The 26,602-nt window shown below is 41.9% G+C and overlaps 48 non-coding genes across 48 annotated transcripts; 2 read left to right on the top strand and 46 right to left on the bottom strand.

Moving 5' to 3' along the window:
* The first annotated feature begins 832 nt into the window (after nucleotides 1-832).
* trnai-aau (transfer RNA isoleucine (anticodon AAU)) lies at nucleotides 833-906 on the top strand. Its single transcript has one exon. It is a non-coding gene; the product is annotated as a tRNA-Ile (tRNA).
* An 82-nt stretch (nucleotides 907-988) lies between these two features.
* trnaf-gaa (transfer RNA phenylalanine (anticodon GAA)) lies at nucleotides 989-1,061 on the top strand. Its single transcript has one exon. It is a non-coding gene; the product is annotated as a tRNA-Phe (tRNA).
* Nucleotides 1,062-1,427: 366 nt separating this feature from the next.
* Nucleotides 1,428-1,510, bottom strand: trnal-cag (transfer RNA leucine (anticodon CAG)). Its single transcript has one exon. It is a non-coding gene; the product is annotated as a tRNA-Leu (tRNA).
* An 881-nt stretch (nucleotides 1,511-2,391) lies between these two features.
* trnas-aga (transfer RNA serine (anticodon AGA)) lies at nucleotides 2,392-2,473 on the bottom strand. Its single transcript has one exon. It is a non-coding gene; the product is annotated as a tRNA-Ser (tRNA).
* Nucleotides 2,474-2,744: 271 nt separating this feature from the next.
* Nucleotides 2,745-2,827, bottom strand: trnal-cag (transfer RNA leucine (anticodon CAG)). Its single transcript has one exon. It is a non-coding gene; the product is annotated as a tRNA-Leu (tRNA).
* Nucleotides 2,828-3,717: 890 nt separating this feature from the next.
* trnas-aga (transfer RNA serine (anticodon AGA)) lies at nucleotides 3,718-3,799 on the bottom strand. The gene has a single exon. It is a non-coding gene; the product is annotated as a tRNA-Ser (tRNA).
* Nucleotides 3,800-4,070: 271 nt separating this feature from the next.
* Nucleotides 4,071-4,153, bottom strand: trnal-cag (transfer RNA leucine (anticodon CAG)). Its single transcript has one exon. It is a non-coding gene; the product is annotated as a tRNA-Leu (tRNA).
* Nucleotides 4,154-5,047: 894 nt separating this feature from the next.
* Nucleotides 5,048-5,129, bottom strand: trnas-aga (transfer RNA serine (anticodon AGA)). The gene has a single exon. It is a non-coding gene; the product is annotated as a tRNA-Ser (tRNA).
* Nucleotides 5,130-5,400: 271 nt separating this feature from the next.
* trnal-cag (transfer RNA leucine (anticodon CAG)) lies at nucleotides 5,401-5,483 on the bottom strand. The gene has a single exon. It is a non-coding gene; the product is annotated as a tRNA-Leu (tRNA).
* A 633-nt stretch (nucleotides 5,484-6,116) lies between these two features.
* trnas-aga (transfer RNA serine (anticodon AGA)) lies at nucleotides 6,117-6,198 on the bottom strand. The gene has a single exon. It is a non-coding gene; the product is annotated as a tRNA-Ser (tRNA).
* Nucleotides 6,199-6,469: 271 nt separating this feature from the next.
* On the bottom strand, nucleotides 6,470-6,552 carry trnal-cag (transfer RNA leucine (anticodon CAG)). Its single transcript has one exon. It is a non-coding gene; the product is annotated as a tRNA-Leu (tRNA).
* Nucleotides 6,553-7,185: 633 nt separating this feature from the next.
* Nucleotides 7,186-7,267, bottom strand: trnas-aga (transfer RNA serine (anticodon AGA)). The gene has a single exon. It is a non-coding gene; the product is annotated as a tRNA-Ser (tRNA).
* Nucleotides 7,268-7,538: 271 nt separating this feature from the next.
* trnal-cag (transfer RNA leucine (anticodon CAG)) lies at nucleotides 7,539-7,621 on the bottom strand. The gene has a single exon. It is a non-coding gene; the product is annotated as a tRNA-Leu (tRNA).
* A 633-nt stretch (nucleotides 7,622-8,254) lies between these two features.
* On the bottom strand, nucleotides 8,255-8,336 carry trnas-aga (transfer RNA serine (anticodon AGA)). Its single transcript has one exon. It is a non-coding gene; the product is annotated as a tRNA-Ser (tRNA).
* A 271-nt stretch (nucleotides 8,337-8,607) lies between these two features.
* Nucleotides 8,608-8,690, bottom strand: trnal-cag (transfer RNA leucine (anticodon CAG)). Its single transcript has one exon. It is a non-coding gene; the product is annotated as a tRNA-Leu (tRNA).
* Nucleotides 8,691-9,323: 633 nt separating this feature from the next.
* On the bottom strand, nucleotides 9,324-9,405 carry trnas-aga (transfer RNA serine (anticodon AGA)). Its single transcript has one exon. It is a non-coding gene; the product is annotated as a tRNA-Ser (tRNA).
* A 271-nt stretch (nucleotides 9,406-9,676) lies between these two features.
* On the bottom strand, nucleotides 9,677-9,759 carry trnal-cag (transfer RNA leucine (anticodon CAG)). Its single transcript has one exon. It is a non-coding gene; the product is annotated as a tRNA-Leu (tRNA).
* Nucleotides 9,760-10,392: 633 nt separating this feature from the next.
* On the bottom strand, nucleotides 10,393-10,474 carry trnas-aga (transfer RNA serine (anticodon AGA)). The gene has a single exon. It is a non-coding gene; the product is annotated as a tRNA-Ser (tRNA).
* Nucleotides 10,475-10,745: 271 nt separating this feature from the next.
* Nucleotides 10,746-10,828, bottom strand: trnal-cag (transfer RNA leucine (anticodon CAG)). The gene has a single exon. It is a non-coding gene; the product is annotated as a tRNA-Leu (tRNA).
* Nucleotides 10,829-11,461: 633 nt separating this feature from the next.
* Nucleotides 11,462-11,543, bottom strand: trnas-aga (transfer RNA serine (anticodon AGA)). The gene has a single exon. It is a non-coding gene; the product is annotated as a tRNA-Ser (tRNA).
* Nucleotides 11,544-11,814: 271 nt separating this feature from the next.
* Nucleotides 11,815-11,897, bottom strand: trnal-cag (transfer RNA leucine (anticodon CAG)). Its single transcript has one exon. It is a non-coding gene; the product is annotated as a tRNA-Leu (tRNA).
* Nucleotides 11,898-12,530: 633 nt separating this feature from the next.
* On the bottom strand, nucleotides 12,531-12,612 carry trnas-aga (transfer RNA serine (anticodon AGA)). The gene has a single exon. It is a non-coding gene; the product is annotated as a tRNA-Ser (tRNA).
* A 271-nt stretch (nucleotides 12,613-12,883) lies between these two features.
* Nucleotides 12,884-12,966, bottom strand: trnal-cag (transfer RNA leucine (anticodon CAG)). Its single transcript has one exon. It is a non-coding gene; the product is annotated as a tRNA-Leu (tRNA).
* Nucleotides 12,967-13,599: 633 nt separating this feature from the next.
* On the bottom strand, nucleotides 13,600-13,681 carry trnas-aga (transfer RNA serine (anticodon AGA)). The gene has a single exon. It is a non-coding gene; the product is annotated as a tRNA-Ser (tRNA).
* A 271-nt stretch (nucleotides 13,682-13,952) lies between these two features.
* trnal-cag (transfer RNA leucine (anticodon CAG)) lies at nucleotides 13,953-14,035 on the bottom strand. The gene has a single exon. It is a non-coding gene; the product is annotated as a tRNA-Leu (tRNA).
* Nucleotides 14,036-14,668: 633 nt separating this feature from the next.
* On the bottom strand, nucleotides 14,669-14,750 carry trnas-aga (transfer RNA serine (anticodon AGA)). Its single transcript has one exon. It is a non-coding gene; the product is annotated as a tRNA-Ser (tRNA).
* A 271-nt stretch (nucleotides 14,751-15,021) lies between these two features.
* On the bottom strand, nucleotides 15,022-15,104 carry trnal-cag (transfer RNA leucine (anticodon CAG)). Its single transcript has one exon. It is a non-coding gene; the product is annotated as a tRNA-Leu (tRNA).
* Nucleotides 15,105-15,737: 633 nt separating this feature from the next.
* Nucleotides 15,738-15,819, bottom strand: trnas-aga (transfer RNA serine (anticodon AGA)). Its single transcript has one exon. It is a non-coding gene; the product is annotated as a tRNA-Ser (tRNA).
* A 271-nt stretch (nucleotides 15,820-16,090) lies between these two features.
* On the bottom strand, nucleotides 16,091-16,173 carry trnal-cag (transfer RNA leucine (anticodon CAG)). The gene has a single exon. It is a non-coding gene; the product is annotated as a tRNA-Leu (tRNA).
* A 633-nt stretch (nucleotides 16,174-16,806) lies between these two features.
* Nucleotides 16,807-16,888, bottom strand: trnas-aga (transfer RNA serine (anticodon AGA)). Its single transcript has one exon. It is a non-coding gene; the product is annotated as a tRNA-Ser (tRNA).
* Nucleotides 16,889-17,159: 271 nt separating this feature from the next.
* On the bottom strand, nucleotides 17,160-17,242 carry trnal-cag (transfer RNA leucine (anticodon CAG)). The gene has a single exon. It is a non-coding gene; the product is annotated as a tRNA-Leu (tRNA).
* A 633-nt stretch (nucleotides 17,243-17,875) lies between these two features.
* On the bottom strand, nucleotides 17,876-17,957 carry trnas-aga (transfer RNA serine (anticodon AGA)). The gene has a single exon. It is a non-coding gene; the product is annotated as a tRNA-Ser (tRNA).
* Nucleotides 17,958-18,227: 270 nt separating this feature from the next.
* trnal-cag (transfer RNA leucine (anticodon CAG)) lies at nucleotides 18,228-18,310 on the bottom strand. The gene has a single exon. It is a non-coding gene; the product is annotated as a tRNA-Leu (tRNA).
* Nucleotides 18,311-18,943: 633 nt separating this feature from the next.
* trnas-aga (transfer RNA serine (anticodon AGA)) lies at nucleotides 18,944-19,025 on the bottom strand. Its single transcript has one exon. It is a non-coding gene; the product is annotated as a tRNA-Ser (tRNA).
* A 271-nt stretch (nucleotides 19,026-19,296) lies between these two features.
* On the bottom strand, nucleotides 19,297-19,379 carry trnal-cag (transfer RNA leucine (anticodon CAG)). Its single transcript has one exon. It is a non-coding gene; the product is annotated as a tRNA-Leu (tRNA).
* A 633-nt stretch (nucleotides 19,380-20,012) lies between these two features.
* Nucleotides 20,013-20,094, bottom strand: trnas-aga (transfer RNA serine (anticodon AGA)). The gene has a single exon. It is a non-coding gene; the product is annotated as a tRNA-Ser (tRNA).
* Nucleotides 20,095-20,365: 271 nt separating this feature from the next.
* trnal-cag (transfer RNA leucine (anticodon CAG)) lies at nucleotides 20,366-20,448 on the bottom strand. Its single transcript has one exon. It is a non-coding gene; the product is annotated as a tRNA-Leu (tRNA).
* A 633-nt stretch (nucleotides 20,449-21,081) lies between these two features.
* On the bottom strand, nucleotides 21,082-21,163 carry trnas-aga (transfer RNA serine (anticodon AGA)). Its single transcript has one exon. It is a non-coding gene; the product is annotated as a tRNA-Ser (tRNA).
* Nucleotides 21,164-21,433: 270 nt separating this feature from the next.
* On the bottom strand, nucleotides 21,434-21,516 carry trnal-cag (transfer RNA leucine (anticodon CAG)). Its single transcript has one exon. It is a non-coding gene; the product is annotated as a tRNA-Leu (tRNA).
* Nucleotides 21,517-22,149: 633 nt separating this feature from the next.
* Nucleotides 22,150-22,231, bottom strand: trnas-aga (transfer RNA serine (anticodon AGA)). The gene has a single exon. It is a non-coding gene; the product is annotated as a tRNA-Ser (tRNA).
* A 270-nt stretch (nucleotides 22,232-22,501) lies between these two features.
* Nucleotides 22,502-22,584, bottom strand: trnal-cag (transfer RNA leucine (anticodon CAG)). Its single transcript has one exon. It is a non-coding gene; the product is annotated as a tRNA-Leu (tRNA).
* Nucleotides 22,585-23,217: 633 nt separating this feature from the next.
* trnas-aga (transfer RNA serine (anticodon AGA)) lies at nucleotides 23,218-23,299 on the bottom strand. The gene has a single exon. It is a non-coding gene; the product is annotated as a tRNA-Ser (tRNA).
* Nucleotides 23,300-23,570: 271 nt separating this feature from the next.
* Nucleotides 23,571-23,653, bottom strand: trnal-cag (transfer RNA leucine (anticodon CAG)). Its single transcript has one exon. It is a non-coding gene; the product is annotated as a tRNA-Leu (tRNA).
* A 633-nt stretch (nucleotides 23,654-24,286) lies between these two features.
* On the bottom strand, nucleotides 24,287-24,368 carry trnas-aga (transfer RNA serine (anticodon AGA)). The gene has a single exon. It is a non-coding gene; the product is annotated as a tRNA-Ser (tRNA).
* A 271-nt stretch (nucleotides 24,369-24,639) lies between these two features.
* On the bottom strand, nucleotides 24,640-24,722 carry trnal-cag (transfer RNA leucine (anticodon CAG)). The gene has a single exon. It is a non-coding gene; the product is annotated as a tRNA-Leu (tRNA).
* A 633-nt stretch (nucleotides 24,723-25,355) lies between these two features.
* trnas-aga (transfer RNA serine (anticodon AGA)) lies at nucleotides 25,356-25,437 on the bottom strand. Its single transcript has one exon. It is a non-coding gene; the product is annotated as a tRNA-Ser (tRNA).
* Nucleotides 25,438-25,708: 271 nt separating this feature from the next.
* trnal-cag (transfer RNA leucine (anticodon CAG)) lies at nucleotides 25,709-25,791 on the bottom strand. The gene has a single exon. It is a non-coding gene; the product is annotated as a tRNA-Leu (tRNA).
* A 633-nt stretch (nucleotides 25,792-26,424) lies between these two features.
* Nucleotides 26,425-26,506, bottom strand: trnas-aga (transfer RNA serine (anticodon AGA)). Its single transcript has one exon. It is a non-coding gene; the product is annotated as a tRNA-Ser (tRNA).
* Between the last annotated feature and the right edge of the window lie 96 nt (nucleotides 26,507-26,602).

The raw sequence follows: 26,602 nt of genomic DNA, 5'->3' as shown, positions 1-26,602 counted from the left end.
CCGCCAGGGACTAAAATCCTGCAGTGCCAGACGTATCCCCCTGCTTAAGCCAGTACATGTCCAGGCCCGTCTGAAGTTTGCTAGAGAGCATTTGGATGATCCAGAAGAAGATTGGGAGAATGTCATATGGTCAGATGAAACCAAAATGTTACTTTTTGGTAAAAACTCAACTCGTCGTGTTTGGAGGACAAAGATGTGATTTTGGGGAATGCGGGCATCGATCCCAATACCTATAGCATGCTAAGCAAACACAATACCAATTGATCAAATTCCCCAGCTGTTTGGAATTGCCACAAGGAGCAACTAAGAGTGTCCAGTCTTGTCAGTCTATGCTGTTGGTGGACTTGTTAGTTTGCGCTCCAGCACTTGCAGAGGCTCGGTGCATCTCAACAATTGTGCTCTGTAGCCAGCGGCCGGTTAGCTCAGTTGGTTAGAGTGTGTGATACGCTGCTCTCTGAAAGTAAGTAATGTCTTCTTTCTCATCTGACATTGTGACATCAGTATTACATGAGAGTTGCTTGTCATTGTTAAATGACAGTTTCTTGTCATTGTTTACATGACAGTAGGTTGTCGTAAGACAAGGCTGCATGAAGTGTGAACTGGAGTTGTCTTGGATCCATAAAACAATGTGATTTTGGAGCATGCGGGCATCGATCCCACTACCTCACGCATGCAAAGTATTTGAGCTAATTCCCCAGCCGTTTGGAAATTCCGCAAGAAGCAACCAAGAGGGTCCAGTCTTGTCAGGCTATGCTGTTGGTTGACTTGTTAGTTTACGCTCCAGCACTTGCAGAGGCTCGGTGCATCTCAACAATTGCGTCCAATAGCTAGTGGCCGGTTAGCTCAGTTGGTTAGAGCGTGGTGCTAATAACGCCAAGGTCATGAGATCGATCCTCGTACTGGCTATGATGTACTTTTTGACTGTCAAAATTGTGAGTCACATGCATGTGAATTGTCAAGGTTGCCACAGAATTGAATTTAGTGAATTGCCGAAATAGCTCAGTTGGGAGAGCGTTAGACTGAAGATCTAAAGGTCCCTGGTTCGATCCCGGGTTTCGGCATTTGTATTTGTTCTTTCTTTCTGCTCTGGCTTCAAGGAAACTATCCACAGCTTTGGATTTCTAGTCCATCGCCTTAACCACTCGGCCACGACAACAGTCTTGTCAGAAATGAATGGGCCACCAGGCATAGCCTACAGAAAGTGATAATTTTACAAGTGAAAGACAATGCAGTAACTCATTAACTCATTATAATGCAATAAAATGAATTGTTCCCCTCATTCATTATTAAGTACAGATGTTTTCTAATTTCCTTGATCTTTGGTCAGCTCCAGAAGGTTTTCATTTGAGAGTGTTTATTATAAATTGTTATTTCATCATCTTATTATTACTGCTAAGCAGCATGACTCCTGAGAGGCACTAAACAACTGTCAGAAGTGGGATTTGAACCCACGCCTCCATGGGAGACTGCGACCTGAACGCAGCGCCTTAGACCGCTCGGCCATCCTGACTACAGCACAGTACCTGGGTATCGGGTTAAAGAGTATGGGGTAAAAGTAGAACTAGGCACAGCAACGCAATCACCACAGAGACCAGTAAATGTATGCACGATACCGACTTGCACTTTCAATAGTCATTTGTTTTTATCAATGAAAAACTCCAGTCATTGATTTAACCTCAATATGGCCTTCAATGGAAAAGAGTAGTAAATCGTCATTGAATGAACGCTAAACTGGTCTCAGAATATGGCCATTCTGATATAAATGATAAAATTCCTCAGATAAGACCGAAAAAGTGTCTGTAAATATCAGCAATCATCAGGGTAAGAGTGACAACAGGTCCACATGGGGGAAATCTTAACAAATGGCTTAATGGGTATTTTCAACGGAATCGTGTTATTATTTATTTTTAGGGTTTAACAAGGCAGCTCACCTGTGACCTGTGGCTTGACTTTAGATGTGGCCAGTTCGATTACCCTGCAGACTTTAAGAGTGTCTTCAGAATATGGCCATTTTTGACATGAATTTAAAAATGCCTCAGATAGGACCAAAAAAGTGTCTGGAGCTATCCGTCAGGGTAAGAGTGACAACAGGTTTCCACATGTCAAAATGGGGGAAATCTTAGAAAATGGCTTAATGGTTATTCATGAGAATCGTGAGTGTATCATGGGATCTCACCTGAAATCTGTGGCTTGACTACAAACCTGTAACCTATGCTACTGTGGCCTATAGAGCTAGAAGGATGGATAACCAGGTGTGTAAAGGTGTGAGGTGGGATCCTATCCCAAATGGACAACTAATCCCTGTGTACTTGTGGAGATCTGAGAGGATATGATTGGTATAAGAAACACTACTCAACTTCAACCTCCGGAGGGGTCAAGAAAATTCAATTTCGTTGTCGGCAGGATTCGAACCTGCGCAGGAAGATCCTAATGGATTTCTAGTCCATCGCCTTAACCACTCGGCCACGACAACAGTCTTGTCAGAAATGAATGGGCCACCAGGCATAGCCTACAGAAAGTGATAATTTTACAAGTGAAAGACAATGCAGTAACTCATTAACTCATTATAATGCAATAAAATGAATTGTTCCCCTCATTCATTATTAAGTACAGATGTTTTCTAATTTCCTTGATCTTTGGTCAGCTCCAGAAGGTTTTCATTTGAGAGTGTTTATTATAAATTGTTATTTCATCATCTTATTATTACTGCTAAGCAGCATGACTCCTGAGAGGCACTAAACAACTGTCAGAAGTGGGATTTGAACCCACGCCTCCATGGGAGACTGCGACCTGAACGCAGCGCCTTAGACCGCTCGGCCATCCTGACTACAGCACAGTACCTGGGTATCGGGTTAAAGAGTATGGGGTAAAAGTAGAACTAGGCACAGCAACGCAATCACCACAGAGACCAGTAAATGTATGCACGATACCGACTTGCACTTTCAATAGTCATTTGTTTTTATCAATGAAAAACTCCAGTCATTGATTTAACCTCAATATGGCCTTCAATGGAAAAGAGTAGTAAATCGTCATTGAATGAACGCTAAACTGGTCTCAGAATATGGCCATTCTGATATAAATGATAAAATTCCTCAGATAAGACCGAAAAAGTGTCTGTAAATATCAGCAATCATCAGGGTAAGAGTGACAACAGGTCCACATGGGGGAAATCTTAACAAATGGCTTAATGGGTATTTTCAACGGAATCGTGTTATTATTTATTTTTAGGGTTTAACAAGGCAGCTCACCTGTGACCTGTGGCTTGACTTTAGATGTGGCCAGTTCGATTACCCTGCAGACTTTAAGAGTGTCTTCAGAATATGGCCATTTTTGACATGAATTTAAAAATGCCTCAGATAGGACCAAAAAAGTGTCTGGAGCTATCCGTCAGGGTAAGAGTGACAACAGGTTTCCACATGTCAAAATGGGGGAAATCTTAGAAAATGGCTTAATGGTTATTCATGAGAATCGTGAGAATCGTGAGTGTATCATGGGATCTCACCTGAAATCTGTGGCTTGACTACAAACCTGTAACCTATGCTACTGTGGCCTATAGAGCTAGAAGGATGGATAACCAGGTGTGTAAAGGTGTGAGGTGGGATCCTATCCCAAATGGACAACTAATCCCTGTGTACTTGTGGAGATCTGAGAGGATATGATTGGTATAAGAAACACTACTCAACTTCAACCTCCGGAGGGGTCAAGAAAATTCAATTTCGTTGTCGGCAGGATTCGAACCTGCGCAGGAAGATCCTAATGGATTTCTAGTCCATCGCCTTAACCACTCGGCCACGACAACAGTCTTGTCAGCAGTGAATGGGCCACCAGGCATAGCCTACAGAAAGTGATAATTTTACAAGTGAAAGACAATGCAGTAACTCATTAACTCATTATAATGCAATAAAATGAATTGTTCCCCTCATTCATTATTAAGTACAGATGTTTTCTAATTTCCTTGATCTTTGGTCAGCTCCAGAAGGTTTTCATTTGAGAGTGTTTATTATAAATTGTTATTTCATCATCTTATTATTACTGCTAAGCAGCATGACTCCTGAGAGGCACTAAACAACTGTCAGAAGTGGGATTTGAACCCACGCCTCCATGGGAGACTGCGACCTGAACGCAGCGCCTTAGACCGCTCGGCCATCCTGACTACAGCACAGTACCTGGGTATCGGGTTAAAGAGTATGGGGTAAAAGTAGAAATAGGCACAGCAACGCAATCACCACAGAGACCAGTAAATTTATGCACGATACCGACTTGCACTTTCAATAGTCATTTGTTTTTATCAATGAAAAACTCCAGTCATTGATTTAACCTCAATATGGCCTTCAATGGAAAAGAGTAGTAAATCGTCATTGAATGAACGCTAAACTGGCCTCAGAATATGGCCATTCTGATATAAATGATAAAATTCCTCAGATAAGACCGAAAAAGTGTCTGTAAATATCAGCAATCATCAGGGTAAGAGTGACAACAGGTCCACATGGGGGAAATCTTAACAAATGGCTTAATGGGTATTTTCAACGCAATCGTGTTATTATTTATTTTTAGGGTTTAACAAGGCAGCTCACCTGTGACCTGTGGCTTGACTTTAGATGTGGCCAGTTCGATTACCCTGCAGACTTTAAGAGTGTCTTCAGAATATGGCCATTTTGACATGAATTTAAAAATGCCTCAGATAGGACCAAAAAAGTGTCTGGAGCTATCCGTCAGGGTAAGAGTGACAACAGGTTTCCACATGTCAAAATGGGGGAAATCTTAGAAAATGGCTTAATGGTTATTCATGAGAATCGTGTTGTTGTATTGTTGAGTGTATCATGGGATCTCACCTGAAATCTGTGGCTTGACTACAAACCTGTAACCTATGCTACTGTGGCCTATAGAGCTAGAAGGATGGATAACCAGGTGTGTAAAGGTGTGAGGTGGGATCCTATCCCAAATGGACAACTAATCCCTATGTACTTGTGGAGATCTGAGAGGATATGATTGGTATAAGAAACACTACTCAACTTCAACCTCCGGAGGGGTCAAGAAAATTCAATTTCGTTGTCGGCAGGATTCGAACCTGCGCAGGAAGATCCTAATGGATTTCTAGTCCATCGCCTTAACCACTCGGCCACGACAACAGTCTTGTCAGCAGTGAATGGGCCACCAGGCATAGCCTACAGAAAGTGATAATTTTACAACTGAAAGACAATGCAGTAACTCATTAACTCATTATAATGCAATAAAATGAATTGTTCCCCTCATTCATTATTAAGTACAGCTGTTTTCTAATTTCCTTGATCTTTGGTCAGCTCCAGAAGGTTTTCATTTGAGAGTGTTTATTATAAATTGTTATTTCATCATCTTATTATTACTGCTAAGCAGCATGACTCCTGAGAGGCACTAAACAACTGTCAGAAGTGGGATTTGAACCCACGCCTCCATGGGAGACTGCGACCTGAACGCAGCGCCTTAGACCGCTCGGCCATCCTGACTACAGCACAGTACCTGGGTATCGGGTTAAAGAGTATGGGGTAAAAGTAGAAATAGGCACAGCAACGCAATCACCACAGAGACCAGTAAATGTATGCACGATACCGACTTGCACTTTCAATAGTCATTTGTTTTTATCAATGAAAAACTCCAGTCATTGATTTAACCTCAATATGGCCTTCAATGGAAAAGAGTAGTAAATCGTCATTGAATGAACGCTAAACTGGCCTCAGAATATGGCCATTCTGATATAAATGATAAAATGCCTCAGATAGGACCAAAAAAGTGTCTGGAGCTATCCGTCAGGGTAAGAGTGACAACAGGTCCACATGTCAAAATGGGGGAAATCTTAGAAAATGGCTTCATGGTTATTCATGAGAATCGTGTTGTTGTATTGTTGAGTGTATCATGGGATCTCACCTGAAATCTGTGGCTTGACTACAAACCTGTAACCTATGCTACTGTGGCCTATAGAGCTAGAAGGATGGATAACCAGGTGTGTAAAGGTGTGAGGTGGGATCCTATCCCAAATGGACAACTAATCCCTATGTACTTGTGGAGATCTGAGAGGATATGATTGGTATAAGAAACACGACTAAACTTCAACCTCCGGAGGGGTCAAGAAAATTCAATTTCGTTGTCGGCAGGATTCGAACCTGCGCAGGAAGATCCTAATGGATTTCTAGTCCATCGCCTTAACCACTCGGCCACGACAACAGTCTTGTCAGCAGTGAATGGGCCACCAGGCATAGCCTACAGAAAGTGATAATTTTACAACTGAAAGACAATGCAGTAACTCATTAACTCATTATAATGCAATAAAATGAATTGTTCCCCTCATTCATTATTAAGTACAGCTGTTTTCTAATTTCCTTGATCTTTGGTCAGCTCCAGAAGGTTTTCATTTGAGAGTGTTTATTATAAATTGTTATTTCATCATCTTATTATTACTGCTAAGCAGCATGACTCCTGAGAGGCACTAAACAACTGTCAGAAGTGGGATTTGAACCCACGCCTCCATGGGAGACTGCGACCTGAACGCAGCGCCTTAGACCGCTCGGCCATCCTGACTACAGCACAGTACCTGGGTATCGGGTTAAAGAGTATGGGGTAAAAGTAGAAATAGGCACAGCAACGCAATCACCACAGAGACCAGTAAATGTATGCACGATACCGACTTGCACTTTCAATAGTCATTTGTTTTTATCAATGAAAAACTCCAGTCATTGATTTAACCTCAATATGGCCTTCAATGGAAAAGAGTAGTAAATCGTCATTGAATGAACGCTAAACTGGCCTCAGAATATGGCCATTCTGATATAAATGATAAAATGCCTCAGATAGGACCAAAAAAGTGTCTGGAGCTATCCGTCAGGGTAAGAGTGACAACAGGTCCACATGTCAAAATGGGGGAAATCTTAGAAAATGGCTTCATGGTTATTCATGAGAATCGTGTTGTTGTATTGTTGAGTGTATCATGGGATCTCACCTGAAATCTGTGGCTTGACTACAAACCTGTAACCTATGCTACTGTGGCCTATAGAGCTAGAAGGATGGATAACCAGGTGTGTAAAGGTGTGAGGTGGGATCCTATCCCAAATGGACAACTAATCCCTATGTACTTGTGGAGATCTGAGAGGATATGATTGGTATAAGAAACACGACTAAACTTCAACCTCCGGAGGGGTCAAGAAAATTCAATTTCGTTGTCGGCAGGATTCGAACCTGCGCAGGAAGATCCTAATGGATTTCTAGTCCATCGCCTTAACCACTCGGCCACGACAACAGTCTTGTCAGCAGTGAATGGGCCACCAGGCATAGCCTACAGAAAGTGATAATTTTACAACTGAAAGACAATGCAGTAACTCATTAACTCATTATAATGCAATAAAATGAATTGTTCCCCTCATTCATTATTAAGTACAGCTGTTTTCTAATTTCCTTGATCTTTGGTCAGCTCCAGAAGGTTTTCATTTGAGAGTGTTTATTATAAATTGTTATTTCATCATCTTATTATTACTGCTAAGCAGCATGACTCCTGAGAGGCACTAAACAACTGTCAGAAGTGGGATTTGAACCCACGCCTCCATGGGAGACTGCGACCTGAACGCAGCGCCTTAGACCGCTCGGCCATCCTGACTACAGCACAGTACCTGGGTATCGGGTTAAAGAGTATGGGGTAAAAGTAGAAATAGGCACAGCAACGCAATCACCACAGAGACCAGTAAATGTATGCACGATACCGACTTGCACTTTCAATAGTCATTTGTTTTTATCAATGAAAAACTCCAGTCATTGATTTAACCTCAATATGGCCTTCAATGGAAAAGAGTAGTAAATCGTCATTGAATGAACGCTAAACTGGCCTCAGAATATGGCCATTCTGATATAAATGATAAAATGCCTCAGATAGGACCAAAAAAGTGTCTGGAGCTATCCGTCAGGGTAAGAGTGACAACAGGTCCACATGTCAAAATGGGGGAAATCTTAGAAAATGGCTTCATGGTTATTCATGAGAATCGTGTTGTTGTATTGTTGAGTGTATCATGGGATCTCACCTGAAATCTGTGGCTTGACTACAAACCTGTAACCTATGCTACTGTGGCCTATAGAGCTAGAAGGATGGATAACCAGGTGTGTAAAGGTGTGAGGTGGGATCCTATCCCAAATGGACAACTAATCCCTATGTACTTGTGGAGATCTGAGAGGATATGATTGGTATAAGAAACACGACTAAACTTCAACCTCCGGAGGGGTCAAGAAAATTCAATTTCGTTGTCGGCAGGATTCGAACCTGCGCAGGAAGATCCTAATGGATTTCTAGTCCATCGCCTTAACCACTCGGCCACGACAACAGTCTTGTCAGCAGTGAATGGGCCACCAGGCATAGCCTACAGAAAGTGATAATTTTACAACTGAAAGACAATGCAGTAACTCATTAACTCATTATAATGCAATAAAATGAATTGTTCCCCTCATTCATTATTAAGTACAGCTGTTTTCTAATTTCCTTGATCTTTGGTCAGCTCCAGAAGGTTTTCATTTGAGAGTGTTTATTATAAATTGTTATTTCATCATCTTATTATTACTGCTAAGCAGCATGACTCCTGAGAGGCACTAAACAACTGTCAGAAGTGGGATTTGAACCCACGCCTCCATGGGAGACTGCGACCTGAACGCAGCGCCTTAGACCGCTCGGCCATCCTGACTACAGCACAGTACCTGGGTATCGGGTTAAAGAGTATGGGGTAAAAGTAGAAATAGGCACAGCAACGCAATCACCACAGAGACCAGTAAATGTATGCACGATACCGACTTGCACTTTCAATAGTCATTTGTTTTTATCAATGAAAAACTCCAGTCATTGATTTAACCTCAATATGGCCTTCAATGGAAAAGAGTAGTAAATCGTCATTGAATGAACGCTAAACTGGCCTCAGAATATGGCCATTCTGATATAAATGATAAAATGCCTCAGATAGGACCAAAAAAGTGTCTGGAGCTATCCGTCAGGGTAAGAGTGACAACAGGTCCACATGTCAAAATGGGGGAAATCTTAGAAAATGGCTTCATGGTTATTCATGAGAATCGTGTTGTTGTATTGTTGAGTGTATCATGGGATCTCACCTGAAATCTGTGGCTTGACTACAAACCTGTAACCTATGCTACTGTGGCCTATAGAGCTAGAAGGATGGATAACCAGGTGTGTAAAGGTGTGAGGTGGGATCCTATCCCAAATGGACAACTAATCCCTATGTACTTGTGGAGATCTGAGAGGATATGATTGGTATAAGAAACACGACTAAACTTCAACCTCCGGAGGGGTCAAGAAAATTCAATTTCGTTGTCGGCAGGATTCGAACCTGCGCAGGAAGATCCTAATGGATTTCTAGTCCATCGCCTTAACCACTCGGCCACGACAACAGTCTTGTCAGCAGTGAATGGGCCACCAGGCATAGCCTACAGAAAGTGATAATTTTACAACTGAAAGACAATGCAGTAACTCATTAACTCATTATAATGCAATAAAATGAATTGTTCCCCTCATTCATTATTAAGTACAGCTGTTTTCTAATTTCCTTGATCTTTGGTCAGCTCCAGAAGGTTTTCATTTGAGAGTGTTTATTATAAATTGTTATTTCATCATCTTATTATTACTGCTAAGCAGCATGACTCCTGAGAGGCACTAAACAACTGTCAGAAGTGGGATTTGAACCCACGCCTCCATGGGAGACTGCGACCTGAACGCAGCGCCTTAGACCGCTCGGCCATCCTGACTACAGCACAGTACCTGGGTATCGGGTTAAAGAGTATGGGGTAAAAGTAGAAATAGGCACAGCAACGCAATCACCACAGAGACCAGTAAATGTATGCACGATACCGACTTGCACTTTCAATAGTCATTTGTTTTTATCAATGAAAAACTCCAGTCATTGATTTAACCTCAATATGGCCTTCAATGGAAAAGAGTAGTAAATCGTCATTGAATGAACGCTAAACTGGCCTCAGAATATGGCCATTCTGATATAAATGATAAAATGCCTCAGATAGGACCAAAAAAGTGTCTGGAGCTATCCGTCAGGGTAAGAGTGACAACAGGTCCACATGTCAAAATGGGGGAAATCTTAGAAAATGGCTTCATGGTTATTCATGAGAATCGTGTTGTTGTATTGTTGAGTGTATCATGGGATCTCACCTGAAATCTGTGGCTTGACTACAAACCTGTAACCTATGCTACTGTGGCCTATAGAGCTAGAAGGATGGATAACCAGGTGTGTAAAGGTGTGAGGTGGGATCCTATCCCAAATGGACAACTAATCCCTATGTACTTGTGGAGATCTGAGAGGATATGATTGGTATAAGAAACACGACTAAACTTCAACCTCCGGAGGGGTCAAGAAAATTCAATTTCGTTGTCGGCAGGATTCGAACCTGCGCAGGAAGATCCTAATGGATTTCTAGTCCATCGCCTTAACCACTCGGCCACGACAACAGTCTTGTCAGCAGTGAATGGGCCACCAGGCATAGCCTACAGAAAGTGATAATTTTACAACTGAAAGACAATGCAGTAACTCATTAACTCATTATAATGCAATAAAATGAATTGTTCCCCTCATTCATTATTAAGTACAGCTGTTTTCTAATTTCCTTGATCTTTGGTCAGCTCCAGAAGGTTTTCATTTGAGAGTGTTTATTATAAATTGTTATTTCATCATCTTATTATTACTGCTAAGCAGCATGACTCCTGAGAGGCACTAAACAACTGTCAGAAGTGGGATTTGAACCCACGCCTCCATGGGAGACTGCGACCTGAACGCAGCGCCTTAGACCGCTCGGCCATCCTGACTACAGCACAGTACCTGGGTATCGGGTTAAAGAGTATGGGGTAAAAGTAGAAATAGGCACAGCAACGCAATCACCACAGAGACCAGTAAATGTATGCACGATACCGACTTGCACTTTCAATAGTCATTTGTTTTTATCAATGAAAAACTCCAGTCATTGATTTAACCTCAATATGGCCTTCAATGGAAAAGAGTAGTAAATCGTCATTGAATGAACGCTAAACTGGCCTCAGAATATGGCCATTCTGATATAAATGATAAAATGCCTCAGATAGGACCAAAAAAGTGTCTGGAGCTATCCGTCAGGGTAAGAGTGACAACAGGTCCACATGTCAAAATGGGGGAAATCTTAGAAAATGGCTTCATGGTTATTCATGAGAATCGTGTTGTTGTATTGTTGAGTGTATCATGGGATCTCACCTGAAATCTGTGGCTTGACTACAAACCTGTAACCTATGCTACTGTGGCCTATAGAGCTAGAAGGATGGATAACCAGGTGTGTAAAGGTGTGAGGTGGGATCCTATCCCAAATGGACAACTAATCCCTATGTACTTGTGGAGATCTGAGAGGATATGATTGGTATAAGAAACACGACTAAACTTCAACCTCCGGAGGGGTCAAGAAAATTCAATTTCGTTGTCGGCAGGATTCGAACCTGCGCAGGAAGATCCTAATGGATTTCTAGTCCATCGCCTTAACCACTCGGCCACGACAACAGTCTTGTCAGCAGTGAATGGGCCACCAGGCATAGCCTACAGAAAGTGATAATTTTACAACTGAAAGACAATGCAGTAACTCATTAACTCATTATAATGCAATAAAATGAATTGTTCCCCTCATTCATTATTAAGTACAGCTGTTTTCTAATTTCCTTGATCTTTGGTCAGCTCCAGAAGGTTTTCATTTGAGAGTGTTTATTATAAATTGTTATTTCATCATCTTATTATTACTGCTAAGCAGCATGACTCCTGAGAGGCACTAAACAACTGTCAGAAGTGGGATTTGAACCCACGCCTCCATGGGAGACTGCGACCTGAACGCAGCGCCTTAGACCGCTCGGCCATCCTGACTACAGCACAGTACCTGGGTATCGGGTTAAAGAGTATGGGGTAAAAGTAGAAATAGGCACAGCAACGCAATCACCACAGAGACCAGTAAATGTATGCACGATACCGACTTGCACTTTCAATAGTCATTTGTTTTTATCAATGAAAAACTCCAGTCATTGATTTAACCTCAATATGGCCTTCAATGGAAAAGAGTAGTAAATCGTCATTGAATGAACGCTAAACTGGCCTCAGAATATGGCCATTCTGATATAAATGATAAAATGCCTCAGATAGGACCAAAAAAGTGTCTGGAGCTATCCGTCAGGGTAAGAGTGACAACAGGTCCACATGTCAAAATGGGGGAAATCTTAGAAAATGGCTTCATGGTTATTCATGAGAATCGTGTTGTTGTATTGTTGAGTGTATCATGGGATCTCACCTGAAATCTGTGGCTTGACTACAAACCTGTAACCTATGCTACTGTGGCCTATAGAGCTAGAAGGATGGATAACCAGGTGTGTAAAGGTGTGAGGTGGGATCCTATCCCAAATGGACAACTAATCCCTATGTACTTGTGGAGATCTGAGAGGATATGATTGGTATAAGAAACACGACTAAACTTCAACCTCCGGAGGGGTCAAGAAAATTCAATTTCGTTGTCGGCAGGATTCGAACCTGCGCAGGAAGATCCTAATGGATTTCTAGTCCATCGCCTTAACCACTCGGCCACGACAACAGTCTTGTCAGCAGTGAATGGGCCACCAGGCATAGCCTACAGAAAGTGATAATTTTACAACTGAAAGACAATGCAGTAACTCATTAACTCATTATAATGCAATAAAATGAATTGTTCCCCTCATTCATTATTAAGTACAGCTGTTTTCTAATTTCCTTGATCTTTGGTCAGCTCCAGAAGGTTTTCATTTGAGAGTGTTTATTATAAATTGTTATTTCATCATCTTATTATTACTGCTAAGCAGCATGACTCCTGAGAGGCACTAAACAACTGTCAGAAGTGGGATTTGAACCCACGCCTCCATGGGAGACTGCGACCTGAACGCAGCGCCTTAGACCGCTCGGCCATCCTGACTACAGCACAGTACCTGGGTATCGGGTTAAAGAGTATGGGGTAAAAGTAGAAATAGGCACAGCAACGCAATCACCACAGAGACCAGTAAATGTATGCACGATACCGACTTGCACTTTCAATAGTCATTTGTTTTTATCAATGAAAAACTCCAGTCATTGATTTAACCTCAATATGGCCTTCAATGGAAAAGAGTAGTAAATCGTCATTGAATGAACGCTAAACTGGCCTCAGAATATGGCCATTCTGATATAAATGATAAAATGCCTCAGATAGGACCAAAAAAGTGTCTGGAGCTATCCGTCAGGGTAAGAGTGACAACAGGTCCACATGTCAAAATGGGGGAAATCTTAGAAAATGGCTTCATGGTTATTCATGAGAATCGTGTTGTTGTATTGTTGAGTGTATCATGGGATCTCACCTGAAATCTGTGGCTTGACTACAAACCTGTAACCTATGCTACTGTGGCCTATAGAGCTAGAAGGATGGATAACCAGGTGTGTAAAGGTGTGAGGTGGGATCCTATCCCAAATGGACAACTAATCCCTATGTACTTGTGGAGATCTGAGAGGATATGATTGGTATAAGAAACACGACTAAACTTCAACCTCCGGAGGGGTCAAGAAAATTCAATTTCGTTGTCGGCAGGATTCGAACCTGCGCAGGAAGATCCTAATGGATTTCTAGTCCATCGCCTTAACCACTCGGCCACGACAACAGTCTTGTCAGCAGTGAATGGGCCACCAGGCATAGCCTACAGAAAGTGATAATTTTACAACTGAAAGACAATGCAGTAACTCATTAACTCATTATAATGCAATAAAATGAATTGTTCCCCTCATTCATTATTAAGTACAGCTGTTTTCTAATTTCCTTGATCTTTGGTCAGCTCCAGAAGGTTTTCATTTGAGAGTGTTTATTATAAATTGTTATTTCATCATCTTATTATTACTGCTAAGCAGCATGACTCCTGAGAGGCACTAAACAACTGTCAGAAGTGGGATTTGAACCCACGCCTCCATGGGAGACTGCGACCTGAACGCAGCGCCTTAGACCGCTCGGCCATCCTGACTACAGCACAGTACCTGGGTATCGGGTTAAAGAGTATGGGGTAAAAGTAGAAATAGGCACAGCAACGCAATCACCACAGAGACCAGTAAATGTATGCACGATACCGACTTGCACTTTCAATAGTCATTTGTTTTTATCAATGAAAAACTCCAGTCATTGATTTAACCTCAATATGGCCTTCAATGGAAAAGAGTAGTAAATCGTCATTGAATGAACGCTAAACTGGCCTCAGAATATGGCCATTCTGATATAAATGATAAAATGCCTCAGATAGGACCAAAAAAGTGTCTGGAGCTATCCGTCAGGGTAAGAGTGACAACAGGTCCACATGTCAAAATGGGGGAAATCTTAGAAAATGGCTTCATGGTTATTCATGAGAATCGTGTTGTTGTATTGTTGAGTGTATCATGGGATCTCACCTGAAATCTGTGGCTTGACTACAAACCTGTAACCTATGCTACTGTGGCCTATAGAGCTAGAAGGATGGATAACCAGGTGTGTAAAGGTGTGAGGTGGGATCCTATCCCAAATGGACAACTAATCCCTATGTACTTGTGGAGATCTGAGAGGATATGATTGGTATAAGAAACACGACTAAACTTCAACCTCCGGAGGGGTCAAGAAAATTCAATTTCGTTGTCGGCAGGATTCGAACCTGCGCAGGAAGATCCTAATGGATTTCTAGTCCATCGCCTTAACCACTCGGCCACGACAACAGTCTTGTCAGCAGTGAATGGGCCACCAGGCATAGCCTACAGAAAGTGATAATTTTACAACTGAAAGACAATGCAGTAACTCATTAACTCATTATAATGCAATAAAATGAATTGTTCCCCTCATTCATTATTAAGTACAGCTGTTTTCTAATTTCCTTGATCTTTGGTCAGCTCCAGAAGGTTTTCATTTGAGAGTGTTTATTATAAATTGTTATTTCATCATCTTATTATTACTGCTAAGCAGCATGACTCCTGAGAGGCACTAAACAACTGTCAGAAGTGGGATTTGAACCCACGCCTCCATGGGAGACTGCGACCTGAACGCAGCGCCTTAGACCGCTCGGCCATCCTGACTACAGCACAGTACCTGGGTATCGGGTTAAAGAGTATGGGGTAAAAGTAGAAATAGGCACAGCAACGCAATCACCACAGAGACCAGTAAATGTATGCACGATACCGACTTGCACTTTCAATAGTCATTTGTTTTTATCAATGAAAAACTCCAGTCATTGATTTAACCTCAATATGGCCTTCAATGGAAAAGAGTAGTAAATCGTCATTGAATGAACGCTAAACTGGCCTCAGAATATGGCCATTCTGATATAAATGATAAAATGCCTCAGATAGGACCAAAAAAGTGTCTGGAGCTATCCGTCAGGGTAAGAGTGACAACAGGTCCACATGTCAAAATGGGGGAAATCTTAGAAAATGGCTTCATGGTTATTCATGAGAATCGTGTTGTTGTATTGTTGAGTGTATCATGGGATCTCACCTGAAATCTGTGGCTTGACTACAAACCTGTAACCTATGCTACTGTGGCCTATAGAGCTAGAAGGATGGATAACCAGGTGTGTAAAGGTGTGAGGTGGGATCCTATCCCAAATGGACAACTAATCCCTATGTACTTGTGGAGATCTGAGAGGATATGATTGGTATAAGAAACACGACTAAACTTCAACCTCCGGAGGGGTCAAGAAAATTCAATTTCGTTGTCGGCAGGATTCGAACCTGCGCAGGAAGATCCTAATGGATTTCTAGTCCATCGCCTTAACCACTCGGCCACGACAACAGTCTTGTCAGCAGTGAATGGGCCACCAGGCATAGCCTACAGAAAGTGATAATTTTACAACTGAAAGACAATGCAGTAACTCATTAACTCATTATAATGCAATAAAATGAATTGTTCCCCTCATTCATTATTAAGTACAGCTGTTTTCTAATTTCCTTGATCTTTGGTCAGCTCCAGAAGGTTTTCATTTGAGAGTGTTTATTATAAATTGTTATTTCATCATCTTATTATTACTGCTAAGCAGCATGACTCCTGAGAGGCACTAAACAACTGTCAGAAGTGGGATTTGAACCCACGCCTCCATGGGAGACTGCGACCTGAACGCAGCGCCTTAGACCGCTCGGCCATCCTGACTACAGCACAGTACCTGGGTATCGGGTTAAAGAGTATGGGGTAAAAGTAGAAATAGGCACAGCAACGCAATCACCACAGAGACCAGTAAATGTATGCACGATACCGACTTGCACTTTCAATAGTCATTTGTTTTTATCAATGAAAAACTCCAGTCATTGATTTAACCTCAATATGGCCTTCAATGGAAAAGAGTAGTAAATCGTCATTGAATGAACGCTAAACTGGCCTCAGAATATGGCCATTCTGATATAAATGATAAAATGCCTCAGATAGGACCAAAAAAGTGTCTGGAGCTATCCGTCAGGGTAAGAGTGACAACAGGTCCACATGTCAAAATGGGGGAAATCTTAGAAAATGGCTTCATGGTTATTCATGAGAATCGTGTTGTTGTATTGTTGAGTGTATCATGGGATCTCACCTGAAATCTGTGGCTTGACTACAAACCTGTAACCTATGCTACTGTGGCCTATAGAGCTAGAAGGATGGATAACCAGGTGTGTAAAGGTGTGAGGTGGGATCCTATCCCAAATGGACAACTAATCCCTATGTACTTGTGGAGATCTGAGAGGATATGATTGGTATAAGAAACACGACTAAACTTCAACCTCCGGAGGGGTCAAGAAAATTCAATTTCGTTGTCGGCAGGATTCGAACCTGCGCAGGAAGATCCTAATGGATTTCTAGTCCATCGCCTTAACCACTCGGCCACGACAACAGTCTTGTCAGCAGTGAATGGGCCACCAGGCATAGCCTACAGAAAGTGATAATTTTACAACTGAAAGACAATGCAGTAACTCATTAACTCATTATAATGCAATAAAATGAATTGTTCCCCTCATTCATTATTAAGTACAGCTGTTTTCTAATTTCCTTGATCTTTGGTCAGCTCCAGAAGGTTTTCATTTGAGAGTGTTTATTATAAATTGTTATTTCATCATCTTATTATTACTGCTAAGCAGCATGACTCCTGAGAGGCACTAAACAACTGTCAGAAGTGGGATTTGAACCCACGCCTCCATGGGAGACTGCGACCTGAACGCAGCGCCTTAGACCGCTCGGCCATCCTGACTACAGCACAGTACCTGGGTATCGGGTTAAAGAGTATGGGGTAAAAGTAGAAATAGGCACAGCAACGCAATCACCACAGAGACCAGTAAATGTATGCACGATACCGACTTGCACTTTCAATAGTCATTTGTTTTTATCAATGAAAAACTCCAGTCATTGATTTAACCTCAATATGGCCTTCAATGGAAAAGAGTAGTAAATCGTCATTGAATGAACGCTAAACTGGCCTCAGAATATGGCCATTCTGATATAAATGATAAAATGCCTCAGATAGGACCAAAAAAGTGTCTGGAGCTATCCGTCAGGGTAAGAGTGACAACAGGTCCACATGTCAAAATGGGGGAAATCTTAGAAAATGGCTTCATGGTTATTCATGAGAATCGTGTTGTTGTATTGTTGAGTGTATCATGGGATCTCACCTGAAATCTGTGGCTTGACTACAAACCTGTAACCTATGCTACTGTGGCCTATAGAGCTAGAAGGATGGATAACCAGGTGTGTAAAGGTGTGAGGTGGGATCCTATCCCAAATGGACAACTAATCCCTATGTACTTGTGGAGATCTGAGAGGATATGATTGGTATAAGAAACACGACTAAACTTCAACCTCCGGAGGGGTCAAGAAAATTCAATTTCGTTGTCGGCAGGATTCGAACCTGCGCAGGAAGATCCTAATGGATTTCTAGTCCATCGCCTTAACCACTCGGCCACGACAACAGTCTTGTCAGCAGTGAATGGGCCACCAGGCATAGCCTACAGAAAGTGATAATTTTACAACTGAAAGACAATGCAGTAACTCATTAACTCATTATAATGCAATAAATGAATTGTTCCCCTCATTCATTATTAAGTACAGCTGTTTTCTAATTTCCTTGATCTTTGGTCAGCTCCAGAAGGTTTTCATTTGAGAGTGTTTATTATAAATTGTTATTTCATCATCTTATTATTACTGCTAAGCAGCATGACTCCTGAGAGGCACTAAACAACTGTCAGAAGTGGGATTTGAACCCACGCCTCCATGGGAGACTGCGACCTGAACGCAGCGCCTTAGACCGCTCGGCCATCCTGACTACAGCACAGTACCTGGGTATCGGGTTAAAGAGTATGGGGTAAAAGTAGAAATAGGCACAGCAACGCAATCACCACAGAGACCAGTAAATGTATGCACGATACCGACTTGCACTTTCAATAGTCATTTGTTTTTATCAATGAAAAACTCCAGTCATTGATTTAACCTCAATATGGCCTTCAATGGAAAAGAGTAGTAAATCGTCATTGAATGAACGCTAAACTGGCCTCAGAATATGGCCATTCTGATATAAATGATAAAATGCCTCAGATAGGACCAAAAAAGTGTCTGGAGCTATCCGTCAGGGTAAGAGTGACAACAGGTCCACATGTCAAAATGGGGGAAATCTTAGAAAATGGCTTCATGGTTATTCATGAGAATCGTGTTGTTGTATTGTTGAGTGTATCATGGGATCTCACCTGAAATCTGTGGCTTGACTACAAACCTGTAACCTATGCTACTGTGGCCTATAGAGCTAGAAGGATGGATAACCAGGTGTGTAAAGGTGTGAGGTGGGATCCTATCCCAAATGGACAACTAATCCCTATGTACTTGTGGAGATCTGAGAGGATATGATTGGTATAAGAAACACGACTAAACTTCAACCTCCGGAGGGGTCAAGAAAATTCAATTTCGTTGTCGGCAGGATTCGAACCTGCGCAGGAAGATCCTAATGGATTTCTAGTCCATCGCCTTAACCACTCGGCCACGACAACAGTCTTGTCAGCAGTGAATGGGCCACCAGGCATAGCCTACAGAAAGTGATAATTTTACAACTGAAAGACAATGCAGTAACTCATTAACTCATTATAATGCAATAAAATGAATTGTTCCCCTCATTCATTATTAAGTACAGCTGTTTTCTAATTTCCTTGATCTTTGGTCAGCTCCAGAAGGTTTTCATTTGAGAGTGTTTATTATAAATTGTTATTTCATCATCTTATTATTACTGCTAAGCAGCATGACTCCTGAGAGGCACTAAACAACTGTCAGAAGTGGGATTTGAACCCACGCCTCCATGGGAGACTGCGACCTGAACGCAGCGCCTTAGACCGCTCGGCCATCCTGACTACAGCACAGTACCTGGGTATCGGGTTAAAGAGTATGGGGTAAAAGTAGAAATAGGCACAGCAACGCAATCACCACAGAGACCAGTAAATGTATGCACGATACCGACTTGCACTTTCAATAGTCATTTGTTTTTATCAATGAAAAACTCCAGTCATTGATTTAACCTCAATATGGCCTTCAATGGAAAAGAGTAGTAAATCGTCATTGAATGAACGCTAAACTGGCCTCAGAATATGGCCATTCTGATATAAATGATAAAATGCCTCAGATAGGACCAAAAAAGTGTCTGGAGCTATCCGTCAGGGTAAGAGTGACAACAGGTCCACATGTCAAAATGGGGGAAATCTTAGAAAATGGCTTCATGGTTATTCATGAGAATCGTGTTGTTGTATTGTTGAGTGTATCATGGGATCTCACCTGAAATCTGTGGCTTGACTACAAACCTGTAACCTATGCTACTGTGGCCTATAGAGCTAGAAGGATGGATAACCAGGTGTGTAAAGGTGTGAGGTGGGATCCTATCCCAAATGGACAACTAATCCCTATGTACTTGTGGAGATCTGAGAGGATATGATTGGTATAAGAAACACGACTAAACTTCAACCTCCGGAGGGGTCAAGAAAATTCAATTTCGTTGTCGGCAGGATTCGAACCTGCGCAGGAAGATCCTAATGGATTTCTAGTCCATCGCCTTAACCACTCGGCCACGACAACAGTCTTGTCAGCAGTGAATGGGCCACCAGGCATAGCCTACAGAAAGTGATAATTTTACAACTGAAAGACAATGCAGTAACTCATTAACTCATTATAATGCAATAAAATGAATTGTTCCCCTCATTCATTATTAAGTACAGCTGTTTTCTAATTTCCTTGATCTTTGGTCAGCTCCAGAAGGTTTTCATTTGAGAGTGTTTATTATAAATTGTTATTTCATCATCTTATTATTACTGCTAAGCAGCATGACTCCTGAGAGGCACTAAACAACTGTCAGAAGTGGGATTTGAACCCACGCCTCCATGGGAGACTGCGACCTGAACGCAGCGCCTTAGACCGCTCGGCCATCCTGACTACAGCACAGTACCTGGGTATCGGGTTAAAGAGTATGGGGTAAAAGTAGAAATAGGCACAGCAACGCAATCACCACAGAGACCAGTAAATGTATGCACGATACCGACTTGCACTTTCAATAGTCATTTGTTTTTATCAATGAAAAACTCCAGTCATTGATTTAACCTCAATATGGCCTTCAATGGAAAAGAGTAGTAAATCGTCATTGAATGAACGCTAAACTGGCCTCAGAATATGGCCATTCTGATATAAATGATAAAATGCCTCAGATAGGACCAAAAAAGTGTCTGGAGCTATCCGTCAGGGTAAGAGTGACAACAGGTCCACATGTCAAAATGGGGGAAATCTTAGAAAATGGCTTCATGGTTATTCATGAGAATCGTGTTGTTGTATTGTTGAGTGTATCATGGGATCTCACCTGAAATCTGTGGCTTGACTACAAACCTGTAACCTATGCTACTGTGGCCTATAGAGCTAGAAGGATGGATAACCAGGTGTGTAAAGGTGTGAGGTGGGATCCTATCCCAAATGGACAACTAATCCCTATGTACTTGTGGAGATCTGAGAGGATATGATTGGTATAAGAAACACGACTAAACTTCAACCTCCGGAGGGGTCAAGAAAATTCAATTTCGTTGTCGGCAGGATTCGAACCTGCGCAGGAAGATCCTAATGGATTTCTAGTCCATCGCCTTAACCACTCGGCCACGACAACAGTCTTGTCAGCAGTGAATGGGCCACCAGGCATAGCCTACAGAAAGTGATAATTTTACAACTGAAAGACAATGCAGTAACTCATTAACTCATTATAATGCAATAAATGAATTGTTCCCCTCATTCATTATTAAGTACAGCTGTTTTCTAATTTCCTTGATCTTTGGTCAGCTCCAGAAGGTTTTCATTTGAGAGTGTTTATTATAAATTGTTATTTCATCATCTTATTATTACTGCTAAGCAGCATGACTCCTGAGAGGCACTAAACAACTGTCAGAAGTGGGATTTGAACCCACGCCTCCATGGGAGACTGCGACCTGAACGCAGCGCCTTAGACCGCTCGGCCATCCTGACTACAGCACAGTACCTGGGTATCGGGTTAAAGAGTATGGGGTAAAAGTAGAAATAGGCACAGCAACGCAATCACCACAGAGACCAGTAAATGTATGCACGATACCGACTTGCACTTTCAATAGTCATTTGTTTTTATCAATGAAAAACTCCAGTCATTGATTTAACCTCAATATGGCCTTCAATGGAAAAGAGTAGTAAATCGTCATTGAATGAACGCTAAACTGGCCTCAGAATATGGCCATTCTGATATAAATGATAAAATGCCTCAGATAGGACCAAAAAAGTGTCTGGAGCTATCCGTCAGGGTAAGAGTGACAACAGGTCCACATGTCAAAATGGGGGAAATCTTAGAAAATGGCTTCATGGTTATTCATGAGAATCGTGTTGTTGTATTGTTGAGTGTATCATGGGATCTCACCTGAAATCTGTGGCTTGACTACAAACCTGTAACCTATGCTACTGTGGCCTATAGAGCTAGAAGGATGGATAACCAGGTGTGTAAAGGTGTGAGGTGGGATCCTATCCCAAATGGACAACTAATCCCTATGTACTTGTGGAGATCTGAGAGGATATGATTGGTATAAGAAACACGACTAAACTTCAACCTCCGGAGGGGTCAAGAAAATTCAATTTCGTTGTCGGCAGGATTCGAACCTGCGCAGGAAGATCCTAATGGATTTCTAGTCCATCGCCTTAACCACTCGGCCACGACAACAGTCTTGTCAGCAGTGAATGGGCCACCAGGCATAGCCTACAGAAAGTGATAATTTTACAACTGAAAGACAATGCAGTAACTCATTAACTCATTATAATGCAATAAATGAATTGTTCCCCTCATTCATTATTAAGTACAGCTGTTTTCTAATTTCCTTGATCTTTGGTCAGCTCCAGAAGGTTTTCATTTGAGAGTGTTTATTATAAATTGTTATTTCATCATCTTATTATTACTGCTAAGCAGCATGACTCCTGAGAGGCACTAAACAACTGTCAGAAGTGGGATTTGAACCCACGCCTCCATGGGAGACTGCGACCTGAACGCAGCGCCTTAGACCGCTCGGCCATCCTGACTACAGCACAGTACCTGGGTATCGGGTTAAAGAGTATGGGGTAAAAGTAGAAATAGGCACAGCAACGCAATCACCACAGAGACCAGTAAATGTATGCACGATACCGACTTGCACTTTCAATAGTCATTTGTTTTTATCAATGAAAAACTCCAGTCATTGATTTAACCTCAATATGGCCTTCAATGGAAAAGAGTAGTAAATCGTCATTGAATGAACGCTAAACTGGCCTCAGAATATGGCCATTCTGATATAAATGATAAAATGCCTCAGATAGGACCAAAAAAGTGTCTGGAGCTATCCGTCAGGGTAAGAGTGACAACAGGTCCACATGTCAAAATGGGGGAAATCTTAGAAAATGGCTTCATGGTTATTCATGAGAATCGTGTTGTTGTATTGTTGAGTGTATCATGGGATCTCACCTGAAATCTGTGGCTTGACTACAAACCTGTAACCTATGCTACTGTGGCCTATAGAGCTAGAAGGATGGATAACCAGGTGTGTAAAGGTGTGAGGTGGGATCCTATCCCAAATGGACAACTAATCCCTATGTACTTGTGGAGATCTGAGAGGATATGATTGGTATAAGAAACACGACTAAACTTCAACCTCCGGAGGGGTCAAGAAAATTCAATTTCGTTGTCGGCAGGATTCGAACCTGCGCAGGAAGATCCTAATGGATTTCTAGTCCATCGCCTTAACCACTCGGCCACGACAACAGTCTTGTCAGCAGTGAATGGGCCACCAGGCATAGCCTACAGAAAGTGATAATTTTACAACTGAAAGACAATGCAGTAACTCATTAACTCATTATAATGCAATAAAATGAATTGTTCCCCTCATTCATTATTAAGTACAGCTGTTTTCTAATTTCCTTGATCTTTGGTCAGCTCCAGAAGGTTTTCATTTGAGAGTGTTTATTATAAATTGTTATTTCATCATCTTATTATTACTGCTAAGCAGCATGACTCCTGAGAGGCACTAAACAACTGTCAGAAGTGGGATTTGAACCCACGCCTCCATGGGAGACTGCGACCTGAACGCAGCGCCTTAGACCGCTCGGCCATCCTGACTACAGCACAGTACCTGGGTATCGGGTTAAAGAGTATGGGGTAAAAGTAGAAATAGGCACAGCAACGCAATCACCACAGAGACCAGTAAATGTATGCACGATACCGACTTGCACTTTCAATAGTCATTTGTTTTTATCAATGAAAAACTCCAGTCATTGATTTAACCTCAATATGGCCTTCAATGGAAAAGAGTAGTAAATCGTCATTGAATGAACGCTAAACTGGCCTCAGAATATGGCCATTCTGATATAAATGATAAAATGCCTCAGATAGGACCAAAAAAGTGTCTGGAGCTATCCGTCAGGGTAAGAGTGACAACAGGTCCACATGTCAAAATGGGGGAAATCTTAGAAAATGGCTTCATGGTTATTCATGAGAATCGTGTTGTTGTATTGTTGAGTGTATCATGGGATCTCACCTGAAATCTGTGGCTTGACTACAAACCTGTAACCTATGCTACTGTGGCCTATAGAGCTAGAAGGATGGATAACCAGGTGTGTAAAGGTGTGAGGTGGGATCCTATCCCAAATGGACAACTAATCCCTATGTACTTGTGGAGATCTGAGAGGATATGATTGGTATAAGAAACACGACTAAACTTCAACCTCCGGAGGGGTCAAGAAAATTCAATTTCGTTGTCGGCAGGATTCGAACCTGCGCAGGAAGATCCTAATGGATTTCTAGTCCATCGCCTTAACCACTCGGCCACGACAACAGTCTTGTCAGCAGTGAATGGGCCACCAGGCATAGCCTACAGAAAGTGATAATTTTACAACTGAAAGACAATGCAGTAACTCATTAACTCATTATAATGCAATAAAATGAATTGTTCCCCTCATTCATTATTAAGTACAGCTGTTTTCTAATTTCCTTGATCTTTGGTCAGCTCCAGAAGGTTTTCATTTGAGAGTGTTTATTATAAATTGTTATTTCATCATCTTATTATTACTGCTAAGCAGCATGACTCCTGAGAGGCACTAAACAACTGTCAGAAGTGGGATTTGAACCCACGCCTCCATGGGAGACTGCGACCTGAACGCAGCGCCTTAGACCGCTCGGCCATCCTGACTACAGCACAGTACCTGGGTATCGGGTTAAAGAGTATGGGGTAAAAGTAGAAATAGGCACAGCAACGCAATCACCACAGAGACCAGTAAATGTATGCACGATACCGACTTGCACTTTCAATAGTCATTTGTTTTTATCAATGAAAAACTCCAGTCATTGATTTAACCTCAATATGGCCTTCAATGGAAAAGAGTAGTAAATCGTCATTGAATGAACGCTAAACTGGCCTCAGAATATGGCCATTCTGATATAAATGATAAAATGCCTCAGATAGGACCAAAAAAGTGTCTGGAGCTATCCGTCAGGGTAAGAGTGACAACAGGTCCACATGTCAAAATGGGGGAAATCTTAGAAAATGGCTTCATGGTTATTCATGAGAATCGTGTTGTTGTATTGTTGAGTGTATCATGGGATCTCACCTGAAATCTGTGGCTTGACTACAAACCTGTAACCTATGCTACTGTGGCCTATAGAGCTAGAAGGATGGATAACCAGGTGTGTAAAGGTGTGAGGTGGGATCCTATCCCAAATGGACAACTAATCCCTATGTACTTGTGGAGATCTGAGAGGATATGATTGGTATAAGAAACACGACTAAACTTCAACCTCCGGAGGGGTCAAGAAAATTCAATTTCGTTGTCGGCAGGATTCGAACCTGCGCAGGAAGATCCTAATGGATTTCTAGTCCATCGCCTTAACCACTCGGCCACGACAACAGTCTTGTCAGCAGTGAATGGGCCACCAGGCATAGCCTACAGAAAGTGATAATTTTACAACTGAAAGACAATGCAGTAACTCATTAACTCATTATAATGCAATAAAATGAATTGTTCCCCTCATTCATTATTAAGTACAGCTGTTTTCTAATTTCCTTGATCTTTGGTCAGCTCCAGAAGGTTTTCATTTGAGAGTGTTTATTATAAATTGTTATTTCATCATCTTATTATTACTGCTAAGCAGCATGACTCCTGAGAGGCACTAAACAACTGTCAGAAGTGGGATTTGAACCCACGCCTCCATGGGAGACTGCGACCTGAACGCAGCGCCTTAGACCGCTCGGCCATCCTGACTACAGCACAGTACCTGGGTATCGGGTTAAAGAGTATGGGGTAAAAGTAGAAATAGGCACAGCAACGCAATCACCACAGAGACCAGTAAATGTATGCACGATACCGACTTGCACTTTCAATAGTCATTTGTTTTTATCAATGAAAAACTCCAGTCATTGATTTAACCTCAATATGGCCTTCAATGGAAAAGAGTAGTAAATCGTCATTGAATGAACGCTAAACTGGCCTCAGAATATGGCCATTCTGATATAAATGATAAAATGCCTCAGATAGGACCAAAAAAGTGTCTGGAGCTATCCGTCAGGGTAAGAGTGACAACAGGTCCACATGTCAAAATGGGGGAAATCTTAGAAAATGGCTTCATGGTTATTCATGAGAATCGTGTTGTTGTATTGTTGAGTGTATCATGGGATCTCACCTGAAATCTGTGGCTTGACTACAAACCTGTAACCTATGCTACTGTGGCCTATAGAGCTAGAAGGATGGATAACCAGGTGTGTAAAGGTGTGAGGTGGGATCCTATCCCAAATGGACAACTAATCCCTATGTACTTGTGGAGATCTGAGAGGATATGATTGGTATAAGAAACACGACTAAACTTCAACCTCCGGAGGGGTCAAGAAAATTCAATTTCGTTGTCGGCAGGATTCGAACCTGCGCAGGAAGATCCTAATGGATTTCTAGTCCATCGCCTTAACCACTCGGCCACGACAACAGTCTTGTCAGCAGTGAATGGGCCACCAGGCATAGCCTACAGAAAGTGATAATTTTACAACTGAAAGACAATGCAGTAACTCATTAACTCATTATA

The sequence above is a fragment of the Oncorhynchus kisutch genome, unplaced genomic scaffold (assembly GCF_002021735.2).
Source record: "Oncorhynchus kisutch isolate 150728-3 unplaced genomic scaffold, Okis_V2 scaffold780, whole genome shotgun sequence".
Taxonomy (NCBI): domain Eukaryota; kingdom Metazoa; phylum Chordata; class Actinopteri; order Salmoniformes; family Salmonidae; genus Oncorhynchus; species Oncorhynchus kisutch.
This window is presented reverse-complemented; position numbering and strand designations above follow the sequence as displayed.